The following is an 18,933-nucleotide window of genomic DNA, read 5'->3' on the forward strand; positions in this document are numbered from 1 at the left end:
AAGTCATAAGAATGGTTCGGATGACTGAGGAAGAAAGTATAAAGAGAGAAGATAAGGAGGCTTATCCTTAGGCTTCGGATCTTCCAACAACTAGAGGTCAAAAAGAGGAGGAGAAGCCAGTAAAGCAACCTGAGAAGAAGCTGTCAGAGAGGCAGAAGAAAAACTTGGAGCAGGTTCTTGGCCTTTGTTCCATGAGGCCAAGAGAAGAGCATGTTCCACAGAACCTGAAATTGTCAAATGTTTTGAGTGCTACTGAAAAGTCAAATAAGTAAAGGATGAGAGTCTATATGTTCTTTTTAAAATTTGCAACAAGAAGGTCACTGGTGTCCTTGACAAGAGTAACTTAGTGGAGACCCCGGTGGTCATGGCCCCCAGGCCTTCTGATGGCCCAGCACAGGAACCATTCCTGAAGCCAACTCTTCAGACATGGATTGGACTGGACAATGGGTTGGAGAGGGATGCTGGTCAGGAGTGAGCTTCTTGGATCAGGTGGACACTTGAGACTATGTTGGCATCTCCTGCCTGGAGGGGAGATGAGAGGGTGGAGGGGGTTAGAAGCTGGCAAAATGGACATGAAAAGAGAGAGTGGAGGGAGAGAACGGGCTGTCTCATTAGGGGAAGAGGAATTGGGAATGTGTAGCAAGGTGTATATGGGTTTTTGTGTGAGAGACTGACTTGATTTGTAAACTTTCACTTAACGCACAATAAAAATTATATATATATATACATAAAAAGAGTAACTTAGTGGAGCTGGAGATAGATGCCAGGTTGGTGGGAGTTGAAGAGTAAATGGGAGGCAAAGTAGCAAAGATAACATTTGTAGAATACAAGTTTAACAAGTTTGACCGCAATTAGAGTGAAGAGTAATTGGCAGAGGATGTAGAGACCAGGGGATATTTTTTTTTTAATAATATTTTATTGTGTTTTCCGTATAGATTTACACAGCAGTTCAAGTTCCCATGCAACAATTTCTATACAAGTGTTCTTTACATTCTGCTTGTTCCACTTCCATTAATCTGATTTCCCTGGCCCTTTACAGTCTAATCTTTTTTTTTTGAAGTAATTGTTGACCATTTCGCCTCATATAGGTGATTTTTTTTTTAAATTACTATACTTTAGATGAAGGTTTACAGAGCAAACTAGTTTCTCATTAAATGATTAATACACATATTGTTTTGTGCATTGCTTGCCAACTCCACAACATGTCAACACTCTTCAATTCTTGACCTTGGGTTCCCCATTAGGAGCCTTCCTGTCCCCTCCTTCCTTCTCGTCCTTGCCCCTGGGCTGGTGCGCCCTTTTAGTCTTGTTTTGTTTTATGGGCCTGTCTAAACTTTGGCTGAAGGGTGAACCTCAGGAATGACTTCATTACTAAGCTATAAGGGCACCCAGGGGCCATACTCTCGGGGTTTCTCCAGTCTCTTATAAACCAGTAATTCTGGTCTTTTTTGTGTGTGTGTTAGAATTTTGTTCTGCATTTTTCTCCAGCTCTGTCCAGGATGCTCTATTCTGATCCCTGTCAGAGCAGTTGGTGGTGTTAGCCAGGCACCATTTAGTTTTGCTGGACTCAGTCTGGTGGAGGCTGAGGTACTTGTGGTCCATTAGTCCTTTGGACTAATCTTTCCCTTGTGTCTTTGGTTTTCTTCATTCTCCCAAAGGATTTTTTTAATGAGTCACTGGAGCATTCCTGTTCACTGATGTGCATAATCTAATAGAGAGGAAGAAGCTAAAGACTCAGAAGTAAGAGGGGATACAAAAAGAGAGGGGTTGGGTACCAGGTGTAACAAAATGAAGAAGAAAGACAGAAAAGAATGTGTTTCAAACACCGACAGAGTTTATATAATTAATAAGAGGAAGTGAAGAAGAATAACATAAGTCACAGACAGATAGTCATCAAACTTGTCAGGAGGCGTTTATCTAATCTACCTGCCTCCTACGCCTTCTGTTCTCCTTCCCTATTTCTTGAAGGAAAGACCAAAGCAGAGAAATGAGCTCCCCAAGTTTCAGAGGGAGAAGTCCCAAAATGAACAGTCTCTACTTAATATCTAATGATCCTTTCCCCCTTTCTTGTAAACAATGTAACCCTAATTCATTTGAACACTTTTCTGCTTGCTAAGTTTCTGTTTACTTGCTGCCAGCATTTGATGCTTTTGGACAACAAACAGTCCTGTCAACCTGTGTTGAGAACCACACAGGTTGGCTTTTCATGGAGCTTACTCTGAAGGACTCTGGTTATTGTATTTTACATCTCACTTTCTCCTTGGTGCTGATGCAGCTGTGTTTCATTAAGTTATCACCACTTGCTGCTCAACAATGGAATAAAAATAAATGGCATATGTTACTAATCTAAAGTGTTTTGAGGCTGTATTAGAGTGAGGCTTTTAATTGACTCATGTAGACCAGGGCTTCTCAACCTCAGAACTACTGATATTTGTGGCCAGAAAATTGCTATGGGGAGTGGGGTGGGGACTGTCCTGTGCATTGTAAGATGCTTAGCAGCATCTCTGGCCTCTACCCCCTAGAAGCCAGCAGTACGCCCACCCTGCCCCCAGTTGGGTCAACAAAAAATGTCTCCAGACAGTGCCAAATGTCCTCAGGGGAGGTGGGGCAAAATCAACCCCAGATGAGAACCACTGATATGAACTGATGTCATAACATCAAAATGGAAACTGAAAAAGGTCAATCAAACACACAAAAATTTATCTAGTATCAGAATGTCTGTTTTTTGTGTAGGCAAATGTCTGGCTATTTGACTAAATTTTCAGTTTTCAAATGAATAGCAGATATCTTCATCACCAACAAACATTTGAATTAACACATCTTCTAGACCTTATCTCAACTTGATTTTAATTCTTGAAACAATCATGAGGTATTAACAGGTCAGAATCTGACAATTTAAAATATTTGTTAAGCTTTCTAAGTCTAAAACTTAACTGTCATATTTTGGCTCCTGTTTTATTCTGTGTTAATCGTTTTCAGTTTTATTTTATTTTGTGTTTGCTGCTTTAACCCTTCTTGGAGGAAGTCAGAGGATAAATATTCATAAACACAGGCGTTGTTTTCAATATGTGAATAAGGAGTTCTCTTTTGTGGAAAGTTTCATCTCTCTTCCTATTGCCTCTACTCTGGCCTATGTTGAGAAATCTTACAATGACTTCGTATGGACTATGTTGCCTATATTACAATTTTTGTTTATAAATCATCTACTACATTGATGAAGATCATTCAAAAGCAGTTGCAGCAGTATATTGACAGGGAACTGCTAGAAATTCAAGCTGGATTCAGAAGAGGATGTGGAACAAGGGATAACATTGCTGATGTCAGATGGATCCTGGCTGAAAGCAGAGAATACCAGAAGGATGTTTACCTGTGTTTTATTGACTATGCCAAGGCATTTGACTGTGTGGGTCATAAGAAATTATGGATAACATTGTGAATAATGGGAAATCCAGAACACTTAATTGTGCTCACAAGGAATCTGTACGTAGACCAAGAAGCAGTTGTTCGAACAGAACAAGGGGATACTGAGTGAATTAAAGTCAGGAAAGGTGTTCGTCAGAGTTGTATCTTTTCACCATACTTATTCAAACTGTATGCTGAGCAAATAATCTGAGAAGTTGGACTATATGAAGAAGAACACAGTATCAGAATTGGAGGAAGGCCTGTTAACGACCTGCAATATGCAGATAATACAACCGTGCTTGATGAAATTGCAGAGGACATAAGCACTTACTGATGAAGATCAAAGACTACAGCCTTCAGGATGGATTACACCTCTACATAAAGAAAACAAAAACCTTCACAACTGGGCCAATAAGCAGCATCTTGACAAATGGTGAAAAGATTGACGTTGTCAAGGATTTCGTTTTACTTGGATCCATAATCAAAGCCCTTGGAAGCAGCTGTCAAGAACTCAAACGACACATTGCATTGGGCAAATCTGCTGCAAAAGACCTCTTTAAACTGTTAAAAAGCAAAGGTGTCACTTTGAGGACTAAGGTGTGCCTGACCCAAGCTATGGTATTTTCAATCACCTAATATGCTTGCAGTAGCTGGACAATGAATAAGAAAGACCAAAGAAGAATTGATGTGTTTGAATTATGGTGTTGGAGAAGAATATTGAATATATCATGAACTTCCAGAAGAATGAAAAATTCTGTCTTGGAAGAAGTACAGCCAGAATGTTCCTTGGAAGCAAGGATGGTGAGGTTTTGTCCCACATACTTGGGACAAAAAATTAGGAGGAACCAGCCGCTAGAGAGGGATATCATGCTTGGTAAAGTAGAGGGTCAGTGAAAAAGGGGAAGGCCCTGAAAGAGATCGGTTGACACAGTGGCTGTAACAATGCTCTCAAGCATAACAACGATTGTGAGGATGGTGCAGGACCAGGCAGTGTTTCATTCTGCCGTACATAGGGTCACTATAAGTCGGCACTGACTCGACAGTACCTAACAATAACAACAACACATTGCATTATTACTCTGCAGAACCGTCAAAGGCAAGGAGTGATACTCAGTGTGAAACTAAGAGAGGTGATTCAGATCTATCACTTACTGGGAAACTTAAGTTTCTGGTTGTTGGTTTCCTCACATTCAAATTCAATTAACATTTATGGAGAGGCATGTAGCTTCCCCAGGTCAATATTTGACAATGTCCCACAGACTGTTTTGTGATAAGGTATGACTGCTCCATTAGCAGCAAAGTTTGAGGATCAGAAGATACTCAAACAGCTCCTCATTTTCATGAACAACCCAGTAGGGATTAGCTATGAGCTATGTTAATCCTTCTTGAATTACATCCTTCCATTTTGGGAAAATATTATAAATTTAGTCTCTTTTGTGTAATATATAAATTCCACATAAACAAGTATTGAACTCCACGACATGCATGGTGAAGTGTTTAGGAGTGCAGTGTACTGATGTCTGCAAGTTACCATGAAAAAAAAATATGATGGAAGGATGGAAAAATGATAAGTGGGTAGATGTGTGAATAAGCAAACATCATGAATTGTTCATTGTAGAATCTAATTGGTGGGGTATATGGGTACCCATTATATACTGCTTTCAAATTTATTGTTTGAATATTTTCATCATATGGTATAAAAAAAATAATAATAAATTCTTTCTATTATTTTAAAGTCTCCTCTTTCCAAGCTATAGTGTTTGGGGTTTTGGTGAACAAGACATGTTTACTAGCCTTTGTACTATTAGTCATATATAAACTGAAGAGGTCTCAGTTTTCAGGATGTCCAAGTGGCAACTCTGACCCCTTGAATATTTTAAACCCGAAATTACTCCAAATGCTTGAAGCCTCAAAGCTTTTATTTAAGAGTATTAGGAAAATACTTTTGGATTTGTTTTCATTATTCTCTGTAATGCTGGACCATGCTAGATTGTTTTTCAAGAAATTCCTACACTATATTGGTTAATGGCACATTAACATGCTAGTTAACTAAGTTAAAATTTCCAAATCTTCCTCAACTTCCTCCTCTCTCTGACTCCCCTATCCAACTGTTCTCAAGAGCTATCAACCTTACTTTTTAGATATTCTGGAAATCTTCCATTCTTTCCAACACCACTTCTACTCCCTTGGTTTAAACCCACACCTGGACTCTTGTATTGGTTTTTGATGTTTTTTCTCACAAACATGTCCTCTTCGTTGGCTTCAGAGTACTCTTTCCAGAATTCAAATATACTGGTATCACTCCGCTACTTGACAAACTTCAGTAAAAGTTAAGAATCATTGTTAAATATTTTAGATTTAGTAATGATGTTGTAAATTTTTCTAAAGAGCAGTTATCTTTTAAAATAGACTTTAAAATATTTACAGATGAAACAACGAATGCCTGGGATCTGCTTCAACAATAATATGGGAAGGAGAGATCATGGGTGGGAGCATAGATGAAACAAGATTGGGACCATGAGTTGAACACATTTAAAGTCAGGTGGTGAATGAGTGGGAGTTCATTATATTATTTTGTGTGATTTTGTATATGTTTGAAATGTTCTATAATAAAATGTTTTTTAACAACTTTAAATGTTTCTCAAAAATGCCCAACTACTTCAGAAGGGCAAACAGTACTCTGAACCATCAGAAACCACCTTGTCTTCTGAGCATTTTCTCTCGTCCCTCTACCAACATGTATCCTATGATTCAGCTCCACCAATTTACATGTTATTCTTAAAATTAGCACTTTAAAAAATAGTTTTCTGTTCTTGGACAATGACTACTTATCCTTTTATACCTGGATTGACTAAATGTTTTCAATTCTAGGGAACCTTTCCTGAGTCATCCTGATACAATTAGTCATTTCCCCTTTGAACTTTGTACAACTCTTTTAAAGAACATATATCCATATATTGTATTATGATAATTATAACAACTTTTTAAAATGTTTACCTGCCTCATTAAGTAGTAATATTCTGTAAAGTCTGCATCATTAATCATGTTTATGCAGTATGTAGCACAAAGCATGCATTTGAAAACATTTACCAAATAAGTCATCTTTCATACATACATTTTTTAGGTTCTTTCCTATTAACTTTTACTAGTTGTTATGGATTAAATTGTATCCCCCCCGGCCAAATGTGTGTCAATTGGCTTGTCCATGATTCCCAGTATTGTGAGGTTGTACTCCATTTTGTGATCTGATGTAATTATCCTATGTGTTGTAAATCCTAAACACTATTATGTTAATGAGGCAGCATTATAGGCATTATGTTAGTGAGGCAGGATACAGCCTACAGGATTAGGTTGTATCTTGAGTCAATGTCTCTTGAGATGTAAAAGAGAGAAGCAAGGAGAGAGGAGGGGAACCTCATTACTGCCAAGGAAAAAGAGCCAGGAGAAGTGCATCCTTTGGACCTAGGACCCTTGTGCTGAGAAGCTCCTAGACCAGGGGAAGATAGATGACCAGGACCTTCCCCCAGAGCAGGCAGAGAGAAAGCTTTCCCCTGCAGCTGGCACCTGAATTTAGACTTCTACCCTCCTAAACTGTGAGAGAATAAATTTCTCTTTGTTAAAGCCATTTGCTTGTGGTATTTCTGGTATAGCAGCACTAGACAACCAAGACGTTACCTAAATGTAAATCCTGGCTTACACTTGAGGAGTTCCATAAACCAGACTGTATCTGCTTAGCTCTTAATAATTTTTGGTTTAGTACACTTTCCCAATCTAGGAATTAAAGCTCAAAACAATTTCCCAAGCATATTAGTCTCTCTTCTCCAAGACTGACATGAGATAATATTCCAAATAGTTGCAGAATTTTATGTATGACACATTCCTCAGTCATCCCTTTAACTTAAAAAGATAAACGCTCAATTTCTTACACAATAGCACCACCATCACTGGCTTAAGCCAACCAAAGTTCCTGCAGCTTCCAAATGGAGGTCAATAGCAATATTTCTTCTAAAACACAGAGAATTAAAATAGCATGAGATATGTTACACCAGTCCTACTTCAAGGTCTACTTGGTCCCTTAATCTCGCTCTAAGCATGTACACAAAAAATATTTTATACAGTGAGTATGGCTGCCCATCTTGGTGTCAATATTATGTCACTTCTTATAAAAAACAAATAAAATTTAAAGCAAATGGTCACTGCTGGCTAGTCAACCGGGTCTAACCATCATGCTCTTTGTTATACCTGTCATCTTCTGAGATGCTGTAATGATTTTTGAGGGTTGCCAGAGGCTTAGCTCTGCAGGATCACCCTGCCAGAGGTGCAGAGGACCACAGTCAAGAGAACGCTTCAACGATGAAAACAGAATGAGTTTGGTCTGTGAAGGGCTACACGGAATCTGCAGGGTACGTACATACATCCAGAGTCCTAGGACACATCTTTCTCCTACAGCAGGCTTCTAATGGAAATGGTGCTGCATTTAGCATGACTTCCTTAGGACATAATGTCAGTTGCATGACTAGGACAGCAGAACCCAAAGCCTACAGAATGGCTGCTATTTTCATAGAGAGCATCAATATTTAACATAGACATGGTGAGATGCAATGCGCATGAATGGCAAAGGCATTCACTTTGTCTCCAGGCAGACTAAGATGAGAATCCTGGCTTCACTGCTCCCTGACTTGTGACTTTGTGCAAGGTACTCAGCCTCTCTGAAATTTAGTTTTCTGTCCTGTCAGAGTGGGAACAATAATGCTTATCTCTGGGTGTCGTCAAAATAAATGTCAGTTTCATTTCTCTCCCAGTAGTTTCATTTCTCTCCCAGTAGGATACCCAGTTATAATGCCTGCTGCAGAAGAAAAAAAAGAGGCAGATTTATCTCACAATCGGAGTGACTAGGGAAAGAGACCAAGAGAAATCTCCAGCACCATCATTCAGATAGGGCACTTGTCCCTGCCATAAAAAAATAGTGATCTTTAAAAATCCTGTCTGCTCAGATGATTTTGAATGACAGGCATTCCATGCATAAATGAAATGCTTTCTACCTTTAAAAAACAGAACCGAAAGCAGAGCAGAATCCAAAGTTCAGTCAAATAGAACTTATGCGTTTTCCAGAACCAAATATGAAGGCTAAACTCAGTTCTTCTATTTTAAAACTGTTGTAAAGTCTCGAGTAGTTTCTGAGTTTCAGAAATCTTAGAACACTCATCCTGGATGGTCACAGGGTGAGTTGTTAAGAGACTGCTGGAATGTTCTTTCTTGCAGCTCCTTTATTCTAAATCTAATGAGTTCTGCCAAGTCAACCTGTTTTTGTAAATTCTTAGGAAGGGATCCCTTCCTAAAGGACTCCAAAGAATACTGGCTCAGCCCTTTTGAATTTTTGGATGAAGTAGAAAAAATATTACTTTTTCAAAACAAACCAGAGGAATGATTAAACAACCTTTTTTTTTTTTTTTCTTTTAACGTTTGTGTCTGATTCCATGGCAGATCGATGGACTCTTTGACTAAGTTCTTCTCTAAGTTGACCTTGTTTCTGAACTCAAATGTCCATGGGCTTTGGAAACATCATCATGGGTGTACATGAGATGGCAAATCTCAAATCAGTCATTCATTTACCCTTTCCTCATCCAAAGATAAAATATAATTTACATCACTTTTCATCACAAAGAACAATTCCACAGATATGTAAGTACATAGTCATAGTTAAAGTTTATCTTTCTCCAAAAGACAGAATAAACTAAGAGAACAGGCAGGGCACTGGTAATTGGAAGACTGGGGCTTATTTGAGCTCTGGCAGTTGTTAGCTTGCTCACTTTCTATCATCTTCAGTTTTCTCACTCTAACAATGGTGATGATGTCCTCCCTCTTGCTCAGAATTGTGGCAAAGTGCATGAAAGTGTCTTATACGTGCAAATACCTGTATAAATGCAGAAATTTGGCTTCTCAGTAACAAGGATGGGCTCGAAGATTAAAGCACCACGGACCCCACAGGTACAATGATTAATCGAAACAGGAAAAAAAATCAGTCTTCAAATTCCATAAAGCAATGGGACCATGACACTCAAACAGCTCAATAATTGCAGGGACAGCAAATGAACCACCCATACAAAGGGAAAGAAAAAGTCAAGGCAGTTAACTCTTTGGGAACATGTTTCTTTGAGATATGGTCTTTTAAAATATGGCAAAAACAAAGAAATAAAGCAAACAGTGCATCACAGAATCTGCTCCCTTGCCCTAAAAGATCCAAAGAAAACAATCAAGCATTTTATTTGGTTTCAAATCAGCCTTGCAGTATGATTTGTGGACTCTGTTCCCATTCTGAGACCACCCAACATGTCCCTATATAACACCCCCAAGGACAACACCAATTTCTTTGGAAATAAGCAATTCTCTCCAAGAACTGGAGGTAATTTCCAGTGGTTCTGGTTTAGCAGGCTGCATCGCTGACTGGTATTGAGTGGGGCTTAGTTTTAGAGGCATCAGGCAGGTGGCAAGTAGATTAAAAAGTCCCTTTTCTTGCTATAACTAGTTTGCAATTCACTGTGTGTAATCTTGTTATAATAAGCTTGGGGGAAAAAATTGATAAACTTTCTTAAAGACTTCCATGAATGGTCTACTTGCTTAATTTTTCTCCTGATTAACCAAAGAATCTTCCTGGCTACTTGTATATTACTCAGTGCTCTTTCTCATTATCACCACCTAATTTTCACATTTAACCACATGGAGGAATGTAGAGAGAAAAATAAAATATTTTAAGGTGCTCAAGAAGTAGGTTTCTATAATTTGTCTCTGTCTGATGACACAGAAAAGCCATACATTCATGGCCCACAAGACTGCCATTCTTAAAATATATGACAGATGAGAGGAGAAAAATGTGTCTCTGCATGGCACAGTTAAGCGCTTGACCACTGATTAAAAGGTAGGCAGATCTAACCCACTCAGAGGAGCCTCAGAAGACAGACCTGCCGATCTGCTTTCTAGAACCTGATGGAGCACAGTTCTACTCTGCACACATGGGGTTGCCATGAGTGGGAATCAACTCAAAAGCAACTAGCTTGTTTTCTTTTGGGGGGGGGGCATGCACTTAGGGGCAACAGCAGGTGTAGGCAGCATCTCAGGCAACAGAGAAAAGCACACCTCTCCTCCTGTACCAAGGCTTTCCCCACTCACAGCCAGCCACCTGCCCTGTGACCCTTCCTCACAGCTCAGAACAAAGAGAAACTTCGTGACTGATTGCATGATTTCTATTCATAAACAACCTACATGAACAACCAATCTTCCAGGTTGAGCCATAACTAACACATGTGATAACAGCTTTATCAACACTAAGGCAGCTCTTGGGGGTGGGGCATGGGTGGAATGGTTGCCCTCGAAAGGAAAGGAGTGACAGGAAAAACTGAGGAAAAGACCAGAAGGGGCAGTGAGAGCAGTGTGCTCCAGGTTACTAATAACGCTCTTGATTGCTCTTCTTACCAATGTAGGCCCATCATTTATTTTCAAAGAGAAAAACATGCCGCTAGTCAATGATACAAATAGCTTGGGTTCAGACTACCACAGGGGAAACCTAGCCCTTCCTGCTACAGGGAGTTCCAAATGACCATAGCACACATTATGTCTAATCATACAGTGCTGCAAATATTCTCACTTGCATTTCATGAGCTTTTCAGTTGACATGTGGGATTAGTATATACATTAAAGTTCTCTTACTTTATTAATGTCCACAGCACTGTGTAGCTGAGGAGTGTTAGTGTGGGTTCCAGGGGCCAGGTCTTGTGCAGGCACAAGCCCTAATTATGTGACTACAGGCATGTCTCCTGTCTAAACAGCCCTGTCATGTCCCATGTGTCTAAACAGCCCTGTCATCCTCATCGTTTAGAGCGGAGGAGCCCTCCAAATTTTCTCTGGCCTTTGTTTAATAACTACTTGTACTGTTTTTACTCTTTCCCTCCTTTCATCTACCTGCGAAACAGCTGCTGCTAGGCTTCTCTTTTAAGAGTTTCGAGGAGGTTAGCGAGTGTGCAAACTCAGGATGAGTGAAGAGACCTGTCACAGGGCTCACACACTGAGCTCCAATGTACCTGATGGAGGCAGAGAGCTCCTTGCTCTATCTTGGCTTGAAGCACCCATATGTTTCTGCGTAGCTTGCTCACATACCTCTTTGTTTCCCCTGCCCTTGTGGCTGGTAAGATCTGAAGATCATAAAAGTTCCCTGGTGAAAATACAGTTCTTGTATGCATTTAAGACTGGTCTTCTGAGAAGCAATACAGAGGTGGTGTGGGGATAAAAAATGTGGGTTCTGGACTCAAATCCAGGTGTGATGCCCACCTGTGCATGTATAGCCAAGTGACTAACAGGTCTCAGAGCCTCAGTTTCTTCATCTATAAAACTGGAATATAATATGTAGCATATAAAGTTATTGGATGACTTGAAAATAAATGTACTTGCTTAGCACATTATCTGACATAGTAAGTACACAATAAACATAAGTTATAATTATTAGCATTACTGTCATGATGGTGAAGTCCCTGGGTGGTGAAAACTGTTAACACACTCAGCTGCTAACTGAAAGGTTGGAGGTTCGAGTTCACCCAAGGCGCCACTGGAAGCCCTATGGAGCAGGGTTCTAGTCTGACACACATGAAATCACCAAGAGTCAGAATTGACTCAATGGCAACTGGTTATTTGTTTATCATGATAGTAACAGTAGCATGTATGTTGAGCAAATAATCCAAGAAGCTAGACTATGTGAAGAAGAACACGGCATCAGGATTGAAGGAAGACTCATTAACAACCTGCAATATGCAGATGATACCACCTTGCTTGTTGAAAGCATAGAGGACTTAAGCTGATAAAGATCAAAGACCACAGCCTTCAGTATGGATTACACCTCAACAGAAAGAAAACCAAAATCCTCACAAGTGAACCATTAAGCAACATCATGGCAAACCAAGAAAAGATTGCAGTTGTCAAGGTTTTCATTTTACTTGGATCCACAACCAATGTCAATGGGAGCAGCAGTTCAGAAATAAAAAAAAAAAAAACATTGCATTGGGAAAATCTGCTGCAAAAGACCTCTTTAACGTGTTAAAAAGCAAAGATGTCACTTTGAGGACTAAGGTGTGCCTAACTCAAGCACGGATATGATCCAAGCTGGACAATGAATAAGGAGGACCAAAGAATTGATGCCTTTGAATTGTGGTGTTGGTGAAGAATATTGAATATACGATGGTCTGCCAGAAGAATGAATAAATAAGTCTTGGAAGAAGTACAGCCAGAATGCTCCTTAAAGGCAAAGATGGCGAGACTTCGTCTCATGTACTTTGGACATGTTATCAGGAGGAACCAGTCCCTGGAGAAGGACATCATGCTTGGTAGAGTATCATCACAAAAGAGGAAGACCCTCAACAAGATGGATTGACACAGTGGCTGCAACAATGGGCTCAAGCACAGCAATGATTGTGAGGACGGTGCAGGACCTGGCAGTGTTTCGTTTTGTTATATACAGGGTTGCTATGAGTCAGAAACGACTTGACAGCATCTAACAACAACATCAATAGAGCAGAAGACTTGAGCTCTCTTTTCTGGCTTTGCCATTAGTCCTGTAACCCAGATAATTTTGCTACAATTCCCCCATCTTCGAAATGAAGGCATTAAATCACACATTCTATAATTCCTACCCAGATCTAAAAGTCTTTGACTTTATGGATGTACTGTCTGCGTGTAAAATAATTTTTTTTATTTATTTTGTTGTTAATATTTTGAAAGTCAAGGTATCATTGGGTTTTTGTCAAAATAATCTGCCAACCTTAAAATTTCAGCATTCTGCTAATTCAAAAACACTCTGACTCCCATGCAGACACTCCATTTTATCCTGGGAGGCTCTGTTTTTTCTAGAGACACATTTTCACTTGAGAGTTATTTTCCACTATCAGCCTGTGGAAAAAGTGAAACTATGCCAGGAGAAACCTCCTAAAAAGAATGGCCCAGCAGGGCAGCCAGTCTACCAGTCAGACAGGGAAGTCACTGGGCCACATGGCCTCATGATGACCCAGGAACCTCACACAAACAGCGTAAAGAGGAATGCAGGAGTTGGAAATATTTTTTCTCGTTGGACACTCTGGGTTTTATGGGTTCATCTACATTTTAAGAGAAAGAAGAACTTTCCAATGCCAGACTAGCCATTTTCTAGATGGGGCATCTGGAACTCCTTCCATCACAGATCTCTGGCTGATGAGATACTCAAAACAAATTGCGTGGTGGTTAACTCTGAGGCAGAACCAGCATGTCCTAGGCAATTTTCAACTCACTCTCCACACGCAACAAGGGCGGGTGAGGTTGGAGAGTGAACAGCGTTCCCTCTGGCCAGGGGGCAGAAGTCGGAAGAAAATCATACAACTTGAGCCTACATGGCAATCTCATCTGTCTGCCTGGAGAAACAAGCACACTTCGGGGTGTCCTGGGCTCAACATAAGTAAAACAACTGTTTGGTAAGAATTCAAATCAACAAAGCGCTGTCTGCTTGCCCTCCCTAATGTCCAGGCAATCCAGAAAAAGGAAGCTGTTTGGTTACCTCCCTGCAGCACTCTGATTCAGAATGCTGTCACTTCCAGAGGTTTACATCATCTATGTTCAGGGTTCTGTCCTCTCCCTTTTCCCCTTTTTCCTTTCTTCTTAAGCATCTTGTCTGCTGACTCCTGAGGAAAGATAGAAGTCCCTGAACAAGAGCTCAGTTCCAGTATGGTGCCTACCAAGGCTTCAAATTGGTTCTGTCCAGATGGACCCCCTGCTGGGAATTTACATTTCCACCCTGGGAATTAGAATTACTGAATCAGAATCTACATTTTAACGAGGTTCCCAGGTAATTCTTGCATATATCTTGTCAAAAATGTAGACTCTGATTCGGTATAACTGGGGGTAGAAATGCAAGTTCTCAGCAAGGGGTCAAACCAGAACGAGGCAGTTCAAAGCCCTGGTGCCTGCTTTGCTGCTATCCCAAGAGCATGCCCCATTGTTGTTGAATGAGCCTAGGAAAGAACCAGTCCTTTCAGTTATTTGGGTGCCAGCCCCGTATTTGATAATCAGCTTTAGGCAGCACTTGGATAACACAGTTCAAAAACAAGAAAGACCCTGACCATCACAAAAACATAAACTTTCCCTTACCTAAAGTAAGAAAGACCTGGAGCAACTACCAGTTTTAGTTTTAAAATAATGAAAGTGAATTAGTTTGTTGAAGAAGAGAGTACACTAGCTATAAAATATAGTTTTCAATGAGTTGGAAAGCATGCGTGAAATCTAAATATAATTTTTAATCTAAATCTAAACATGATTTTGTCACTTTTCCATATTGCAGATTGTTTCACACAGGTAAATAAAATATTCTTCAAATTTGACTAGGAAAGGTCAATTTAGACATATAATAAGCTCAGATGTTTTTTTAAAGAATGGAAGTTTTCTAGTTCAGTAGTAAAACTGATTAAAATCAAATAGTCATGAAATCACTTCAAGAAGTTCTCTACTTTGTAACCCAAATCTTCACTTTGAACCTCAATACCCTGGACTATAAAAACCCTGGACAACAGAAAATAAACTCACTGCTTCTTAGATATGAATCAAGCAATATGTCCCATTCATCCCTCAAAGTTAGAAAACAATGTTGTTGAAAGTGACAGGTTCTAAAAAAGTCACTAAAGCTACAACTGGCCAGTAACAATGAGTACAAATAAAATATCATCTTTTGTAGTGCCAGAGAGGAAACCAAAATCAAAATTAGAAAAATTGTGAGTGGTTTGCACAACCCACACACACATAAAAGTTCTCCAGTTACTTACTGCGCTGGGCTCTGCCCGGTATTCCTCACATCAGTGCCTTGCCTGTCCAGTTGCCAAGTGCTGCAAGCAGCTGTTTCCTTCAACCCGGGGCTCTGTGTCTTACCCAGTCACATGTGCCTCCTGATAAATGCTGCTGCCGTGCCAGGAGGTCAGAAACTGAAGATCATTCTTCTTCTCATTTGCAAATCTTCTCAAAACTACTGAGTTGGCTCTGCTGTTTCATTAGCATGCAGAGCTGCACATTCCATAATTTTTTTTTTTTTCTTTTAGTGATAAACACCGAACAGCTGATAAGTTATACTGGAGGGCAGGTCAACAGCAAGTAGAAAGTTAATGGTGTTTATGTGGGACGTGGGGTGGGGAGGCAGGCAGTCCCTACGCTCTCTCATCTCACTCAGGTTTTCACTGGGGCCCCCGAACAGCAAGAGAAAGGAACCACAGACTCATACAGCAGGTAGAAGCTACTCTATAGTCCAGGTACACCTGAAACACGTCAATCTACCTCTCCATCTTGGTTTCATTTTTTCAGCACCCAAAGCTCCAGTTTGTTGGCACAGCCACAAGATGGGGTGGACTGCCCCAAGGAAGGCAGGCCCCGACTAACGGTCTAAGAATGCTCAGGTTTCATTTCACAGACTGGTATGGATAGTATGAAAAGGCCAGGGCTGCTGTGACAAATGATGCTGAGGGGGCATATATATGACGGGTTTGATGAAGAATGCCAGATACAGCTTTGTCTAAAGAGCTAATGGACTCTGCCATAAAGAGGAAATTAGTCCTGATACGTGCTACAACATGGAGGAACCTTGAAAACATTATGCTGAGTGAAGTAAGGCAGTCATGAAAGGATAAACACTGTATGATCCCACTTATGTGCAAATAGTAGGCAAATTAATATAGAGACCAAGGTCTATTAGTGGTTACCAGGGATGGGAGGGAGGTAGAATGAGGAATCTTAGCTTAGGGGGCTATGAGTATCTGTTTATGGTGGTAGAATAATTTTGAAATGGATAGTAGAGATGGTTGCACAACATGATGTCACTGAATTGTACCTGTAAAATATGCTGAATTGGCAAATGTTTTGTTATATGTATTTTTACAACAAAATAATTTTTTTAATGAGTTAATGGAAATCATTTTAGGTAGCTTAAGACCAGATTTCCACATAATCGCCTGCTGGATTATGTCAACATGTTAAGGGAGAGCAGAGCAGTGATCGGCCGCTGTGAGCAAAAACAGAAATAATCACTGAACTTTCAGAGCACTTTATGGGAGCTCTGCTGCCCCCTTTGGTCTGCTAAGAAATTGGGCCAACTGTCTGTTTTCTGTGCTCACTGCAATCATCCTGGGACTTTGTTGACTTTGCCCTTCTCACCTGAAGTGATTGTCCCTCCCTCCCTCTCCCCCTCACTAGGGAAAGCCTCTTGGGTATCTGATTTTTTGGTATATTAAGGGTCACACTTCTCAAAATCAGTGCCTGAGCTCACCCCTTTGGATACAATGTAGATACGGCAGGGAGTCAGCTCATTTGGCAAAATGAACATCCAAACAAAACAGTTATGGTCCCCCAGGCAGGGGCAGATTATCCAATAGGCAAGGTAAGCACAGTGCTTACCTTGCTCAACAGATCATCTTTAGTGAATACTTTCACATTTTTTCACCACATCGAAGATTCTGCTTCTAGGTATGGCTAGCATCTGTCTCTGTCCCAACCCCACAGCACCCTCCTATGGAATCAAAGCCTTTTTTCAAATTTACAATCTCTGACAGGGGTAGATTATCAAGTCAGCAAGGTTAGCATGGGTTTAATTGAGCTTACTTACAAATCTGTAGTGAACAATTTCTACATCTTTGATGTGGTGAAACCCATTGGAACAATGATGAGCCTGTTAAACTGTCAACTTTGGTTTTTAATGAGTGAGATCTTACTCAACAGAGGAGCCTGTATGGACAATTTTTCATACCTGGGCTTTGTTTCATAATTATTTCCAATGATAACCAAACCAGGAGTTTTACTCCATAAAGAGACTACAGTGTTTTTCCAAAATAACAGAAAAAGAAGAAAAAAGTGATAATCTCAGGCTTGCCATACTGTCAGGGGTGAAACCCCAACATCCAAAGAGAAAAATTTTGCAAGCATCAAGATGTATCCATGAAGATGGTTCAGTGTTTGTAATAGAAATAAACTACAAATATCATGTGCTAAGACAAGCCTTTTTTTTTAATAGAGGGAGTTGTCTGTACTTTTTTAATTTTTATTGTGTTTTAAGTGAAAGTTTACAAACCAAGTCAGTATCTCATACAAAAACTTATATGCACCTTGCTATATACTCCTAGTTGCTCTCCCTTTAACCAGACAGCACATTCCTTCCCTCCACTCTCTTTTTTCGTGTCCATTCAGCCCACTTCTGACCCTCTCGTCTCCTCTCCAGACAGGAGGTGCCCACATAGTCTCATGTGTCTACTTTATCCAAGGAGCTCACTCTTCACCAGTACCATTTTCTATCCCACAGTCCAGTCCAATCCCTATCTGAAGAGTTGGCTTTGGGAATGGTTTCCGTCTAGGGCTAACAGAAGGTCGGAGGACCCTGACCTCTGGAGTCCTTCTAGTCTCGGTCAGACCATTAAGTCTGGTCTTTTTACGAGAATTTGAGGCCTGCATCCCACTGCTCTGCTCCCTCAGAGGTTCTCTGCTGTGTTCCCTGTCGGGGCAGTCATCGGTTGTAGCCAGGCACCATCTAGTTCTTCTGGTCTCAGGCTGTTGTAGTCTCTCATTTATGTGGCCCTTTCTGTCTCTTGGGCTCATAATTACCTTGTGCCTTTGGTGTTCTTCATTCTACTTTGATCCAGATGGCTTGAGACCAATTGATGCATCTTAGATGGCCGCTTGCTAGCGTTTAAGACCCCAGACGCCTCTCTCCAAAGTGGGATGCAGACTGTTTTCTTAATAGATTTTATTATGCCAATTGACTTCGATGTTACCTGAAACCATGGTCCCCAAACGCCTACCCCTGCTACACGAGCCCTCGAAACATTCAGTTTATTCAGGAAATTTCTTTGCTTTTGATTTAGTCCAGTTGTGCTGACCTCGTCTGAATTGTATGTTGTCTTTCCCTTTACCTAAAGTAGTTCCTATCTACTATTTAATTAGTGAATACCCCTCCCACCCTCCCTCCTCTCGTAACCATCAAAGATTATTTTCTTCTCTGTTTAAACTATTTCTTGACTTCTTAAAATAGTGGTCTCATACAATATTTGTCCTTTTGCAACTGACTAATTTCAGCATAATCCCTTCAAGATTCCTCCATGTTATGAAATATTTCATGGATTCATCATTGTTCTTTATCGATGTGTGGTATTCCATTGTGTGACTATACCATAATTTATCCATTCATTTGTTGATGGGCACCTTGGTTACTTCCATCTTTTTGCTATCGTAAACAATGCTGCAATGAACATGGGTGTGCATATATCTGTTCTTGTAGAGGCTCTTATTTCTCCAGGATATATTCCAAGGAGTGGGATTACTGGATCGTATAGTAGTTCTATTTCTAGCTTTTTAAGGAAGCACCAAATTGATTTCCAAAGTGGTTGTACCATTTTACATTTCCACCAGCAGTGTATAAGTGTTCCAGTCTCTCCACAACCTCTCTAACATTCATTATTTTTGGATTAATGCCAGCTTTGTTGGAGTGAGAGACACATG

General features: G+C 40.2%; 1 protein-coding gene across 1 annotated transcript in view; it reads right to left on the reverse strand.

Annotated features, from left to right (window-relative positions):
- RASGRP3 (RAS guanyl releasing protein 3) overlaps positions 1 to 18,369 on the reverse strand; it is a 141,329-nt gene extending 122,960 nt beyond the window's left edge. Inside the window, exon 1 of the mRNA XM_049870558.1 lies at positions 15,228 to 18,369. The gene's annotated coding sequence lies outside the window, so the exon portion shown is untranslated. The remainder of the gene's footprint in view (positions 1 to 15,227) is intronic.
- Positions 18,370 to 18,933: the final 564 nt, after the last annotated feature.

This window comes from Elephas maximus, chromosome 26 (assembly GCF_024166365.1).
Source record: "Elephas maximus indicus isolate mEleMax1 chromosome 26, mEleMax1 primary haplotype, whole genome shotgun sequence".
NCBI lineage: Eukaryota > Metazoa > Chordata > Mammalia > Proboscidea > Elephantidae > Elephas > Elephas maximus.